Genomic DNA, 5,557 nt, shown 5'->3' with positions numbered 1-5,557 from the left:
TGCAAATAAACTTGCATTTAAATGACTGAAGATATGGGGGCACCTGGGTGGTTCAGTCGGTTAAGCATCTGACTCAGTTTCAGCTCAGGTCATGATCTCAGGGTCATGGCACTGAGCCCCATATGGGGCTCGGCACTCAGCACAGAGTTGGCTTGTGAATCTCTCCCTCTTCCTCTGCCCCTCTCTCTGCTTGCACTCTCATTCTCTCTCTAAAATAAAATAAAATCTTTAAAAAAAATAAATGACTATAGATATGGATATGGATTCTGATATGGTTGCTTTTAAACTGTCCAATTTAAATTGTCCAATTAACTACAAAATTTGAAAAGTTAAGGCTTCAGGAAAAATTTCAATTTAACTTTACGTGATTTATTTCTTAGATTGCTGAAAATGATGGCATCCCACAATCACGGATTTATCCATGGTTATAAAAGGCAGTTTTTGTTTTGGTGAATGTTAAAAAAATAAAAATAAAAAGGAAAGGAAAGAAAAGAAAAGAAAAGAAAACCATTGATGTATGCATTTTTATGTATACACACACACACACAAAAAAAATCCAAATAAACAAAAAACACAAAATAGTCCTTAGGCATATAGGAGTTAAACACAAATTCTGATTGAGTAACGACTATGAAGATTTCCCCAAACATTTAGAAAAGGTGTTCTCCAATGCAGGAGAGTAATACACCATGGTCTCAAATATTCTTTTCTGATAAAGGGAAGCAACTAAAAGTTTTTATTTGTTCAAAGTAACCAGTGTGATATATGTAAAAGACCGCAAAACTCCCCCAATACTACTTCAAAATGAACATACCAAACATGATTTTCATTAGAATATTTCTTCACACTAATAAGTAAAAAAGTAAGACCCAGATTTACAATATATAAATATGTATATTTATATATAAATATAAATACATATGAAAAGCAATGCAAACAATTATTGAGCTTCATCTTCTGTACAAGAATGCCAAGTTAGTCTCTCTTCATAAAAGGCAATTACAATTTGAGGACACTTCATATTTGCCTCTTTTGCCAGCACCAAGTCTGCCTCTGAAAAGATCTGCTTCAGAAAAGATCTGAATCTTTTCATTTTCATGAGACACATTAATTCTCCACTGTTATCTGGGGTGCCAATTACTCATTTAGGATCAAGACCTCTAACAAAGCCTCTTGGTTTATCAGCAGCATCTTTTCTTCTTTGATTTGCTATCATCAGATTCACTATCAGATAAAGATTGTCTTTTTGCACCATATTTTTCTTTACCAGTTTTTTGAGAATTAGGAAATGCTTCGGGTCGCCTGGGTGGTACAGTAGTAGGTTGAACGTTTGACTCTTGGTTTCAGCTCAGGTCCTGGTCTCAGGGTGGTGAGACTGAGCCCCTCCATGGGCTCCAAGCTCAGTATGGAGTCTGCTTGAAATTCTTTCTCGTTTTCCGTCTGCCCCTCCTGTCTATGCTCTCTCTCTCTCTCAAATAAATAAATCTTAAAAAAAAAAAAAGGAAAGAAAAGAAATGTTTCAATTAACTCTGGACAATCTAAATTTTCTCCAGGTTCCCAAGTATTGTCATCATCTGTAAATCCCTTCCACTTTAGGAAATACTCCACCTTCCCATTCACTACATGTCATTCTAGTACTGTTTCCACTACAAATTCTCCCTCTTCTATTTTTTACTCTTTCCATTGTTTCTTTCCCATTTTTGCAATGTACTTTTATTGGAGACCATTTTTTATTGTAGACTTGAAGAACTATTATTCACCACTTCTGAACTGCTCCAGGTCCCAGGTCAGTGACGTCTCCAGTGCTGTGTTCCTCAAGCTCTAGCCACTTTCCACGGGTTAGTTAAAAATGTAAGTTCTCATAACCAGTGCTAGAATTTGTTTTTATTCTTCCTCAAACAAAAAATTATATCTCTTGATTCAATGTGTATTAAAAGCAAATGTACTTAGATTCTGCTTTTCTTACTCTTTTCACTTATTTAGTATTCAAATATCTTTCTTTAATATGCATCTGAATAACAGGTTGAATATTTCAATTACCAGTATCTAATAATGTTGCATATTTCATTTTATATGGTCATACTAGACCAACATAGGTTGTTTGTTCTTCAAGAAATTCATAACCAAGTTTAATGATAAAGTAGATAAAATATAGCCTCATTTCCTTTTCATGTAAGTAGAATATGTGGAAAATTGTAATACCAAGCATGCATGGGGTGACAAGGTCCCTTCCTTTTCGTATTCTGGTTTCTTTAATGTCACAGTGGGTCCTATGTCCCACAAGTTATGATTTTCAGAAGTAAATACTAAAATGGGAATTTGGCATACAGAATATTTATGGCGAAGAAACAGTGTTGGGCAAAGGAAAAAGCTGAACTCTGATGCAGGCTCAACAAAGCCTTGATCAGTCATATAGAGGAGATCTGGAGTGTATATAGCTCATTGGAGAAGTCCCACATTGGGCCAAATAGCAAAGCCTTTGTGTTCCCACCTCAATTAGTCATTGGATGTGAGCTGCTCAGGTTAACATAACCTTTATATATGAGTCTCTGCAGACAAAACATATCCTGGTGGAGCTCAAAGCTAAAGGCTGTCAATTGACAGCTGGGGTAATAAGTTCTTTAAATGAAGATCTGGGCAGTGCATTTCCATGTCCATCACCATGTGTTGTTACAAGGGATATTCTAGGTGAAAAATTCTGCTTCAAGAATCAGTCAGTGTATGAGGACAGAATAGAATCTCAAGATAAGGGCAAAATCATAATTACGTAATGTCAATTTGGTCAACTGAATGGCTATAATTCCGGTTGCTCTTGCAGTAAATAATAATTTCATGGTATAGAATGCTAATGTCATAGTCAATTTTTTTCTCCTATAATTTCTTCAGAGTTTGCTTTAATCTATACTTTTATTTTGCATTTCAAATGGATATAATGTCAATTTGATTTTAGCAAACTTAATGTGCTTTAATACTTTATTTTGTTTTGCAATATTTTGCAATGATGACATGAATGAATATTAGTTATTCTAGTTCTTGAAGAGTCAGTTTTTCTTCCATCAATGAAATGAATTTCTGAATTCCTTGGTTTTATTTTTATTCCCTTCACTTGGTTTAGTAAGTACTCCAGTTGTCTTTATTTTATAGATTTTGGATATCCTCAAACTCTTCTCCATATTAATTTAGAAAAACATATTGGATTAAGATAGTCTCAATGATTAAAAATCATATTTATAGGAATAAAATGATCCAAATCAGAAATTGTTTAAACTTCTAAACTGAGCATGCTATCACTGATTGCTTTCTCATCTAAAGGATTTAATTTAGGAACTGGATTTAACCTCACCCTCTTATCACCCATCCTCTTATCAAACCTTCAATAGAATTTTATACCCAGCTAAAATATCACTCAAAATTAAAGGCAAAGTAAAGATATTCATTCTCTTCTTCTCTCTCTCCCTCTCTCTCTCATACACACACACACACAACTAAAAGAATTAGTCATCAGTAGAGCAACACTTCCAAAATAGTACAAGAAGTTCTTCAGGCTGAATAAAAATGATTTCACATGGACTGAAGGAGGTATAAGAAGAATTAAGATCTATAAAAAGTTAAATGAGTAAATATAAAATACATAAATATATTGCACATTTAAAGCAATAAATCTCAAATTTTAACATGCATCAACATCATATATAAGAAATCATCTACACTGCAACATTGTTAAAGTGACAGGATATAAACACAATATTATTATCATTAGCATGCCCATTCAAATTGTGAAATTTATATATCTAAAGCCAAATTGGTAATTCTAATTATTAGTCTATCAATAATCCCACAAGTTAAGGATCTTTAGTTCAGTTGAATCAGTTTTATGGAGAGTTGGTATATTTAATTTGTGTTCCATAATCTCTTCAGAGACAGCATAATTCGGTAAATCTACTTATGGTCCATATGTTCCTTTATATAAGATGCAAGAAATAATAGCATGAAAGCATCCAGGAAACATTATTAGTTGATATTATTATTATAAAACATCAACTTTCAATACTTAAATAGCTGCCTATTAGGAACAATATTAATATTCAGCTTTACAAGTTATTTTTCACCATACTTAATATTTATTCTCCCTGCTTACTTTCTTTGAAAATAGAATTCTAGGGGTGCCTGGGTGGCTCAGTCGTTAAGCGTCTGCCTTCAGCTCAGGTCATGATCCCAGGGTCCTGGGATCGAGCCCTGCATTGGGCTCCCTGCTCAGCAGGAAGCCTGCTTCTCCCTCTCCCACTCCCCCTGCTTGTGTTCCCTCTTTTGCTGTGTCTCTCTCTGTCAAATAAATAAATAAAATCTTAAAAAAAAAAAAAAAGAAAGAAAATAGAATTCTACTTTCATTAAGACAGCACGCTTTATAATTTTCCTACCCCAGAAGTCTTTCAGTGATATTTAGGACACCAAATGTATGGAATGCATGTATATTAAGTATCATTAATCATTTTTACTTTTATAGATAGCAGTGAACACTAACATTTGAACAGATCTTTCATAATATGATTCTTTCTTGCAGTAAAGTCATTCTGGTACAGACCCACACAAAATCATTACATTCATTAAAAACAAACAACAACTAAAGATAGAACTGGTAGTATTTATCAAAACTTTAATTTTTGAAGGAATTTTAAATATATTACCCAATTTAATCATCCTATTCATACTATGATGTTAGTATTATTTTTCTAATTCTGTTGATGAAATAATTGAGCATTTAAATGTTATGTAAATTCTGTTGGAACTAGGAAGTAGGTATGAGCTTCCTATACTTCCTCAAATGAAAGAAATTATTAGTAAGTTAATTCAGGGTCCTTGAAATTCCATGTTATATTTGTGGAATAATTTTCTAGAAATATAAAATTATATAATTACTTAGAAATACAAATAAAACAAAATGAAAGAAAATAAATGTTAGTTTTCTTGTATACAATATTAAATTGTTTTCTTTTTCTTTTTTCAAGAGCAAAGGGCTTACAGAAAATAAAACATTTTACCTGAAAACATCAAAGTGCTTTCAAGAAAATGAATGTATAAGTTCTTATAGTGTTTTCTGTGATTAGTGGTCCTGTCGACTTTCAATAAAGCCAAGCTGCAATACAGAACAGTGAGCCACTGACTGTGAAGTCACACCATCTTTTCTCTACGGAAAGCTCCTAACTCGCAATACCTTTGGGTTTGTCTGTAAGTAGAGATATCACATAAAATTTCAGTGGCAATATCTGAGATAAAAATGAAAAGAGAAATAGTTTTGAAATTAACTTTAAAAATAGTTCCTGTTATGAATATTTTATGGAAAGCAGTTCCACCAATTAGCTCCTAGGTGTGCAGAGACCTGATAGCTGGATGCTGCCTGAGGCACATATGACATTAGAAAAATAAATCAGCTCTGAAGAATTCAGAGGACAGGTTCAAACATGAACATAGATTAAGTCACACAAAAATGAAAGGACTGAAGTATGGAGTTCTTTAAAAATTTGCAATGAGACTGTAAACTCAATTCTCAGTTGCTCAG

The 5,557-nt window shown here is 33.1% G+C and overlaps 1 pseudogene; it reads right to left on the bottom strand.

Annotated features, from left to right (window-relative positions):
• Positions 1-940: 940 nt before the first annotated feature.
• LOC102728181 (chromobox protein homolog 3-like) lies at positions 941-1,870 on the bottom strand (annotated as a pseudogene).
• Positions 1,871-5,557: the final 3,687 nt, after the last annotated feature.

The sequence above is a fragment of the Leptonychotes weddellii genome, chromosome 4, assembly GCF_054177405.1.
Source record: "Leptonychotes weddellii isolate Sample4059 chromosome 4, ASM5417740v2, whole genome shotgun sequence".
NCBI classification, from domain to species: Eukaryota; Metazoa; Chordata; class Mammalia; order Carnivora; family Phocidae; genus Leptonychotes; species Leptonychotes weddellii.
Note: the sequence above shows the minus strand (reverse complement) of the source record. Positions and strands in the feature narration are given on the sequence as shown.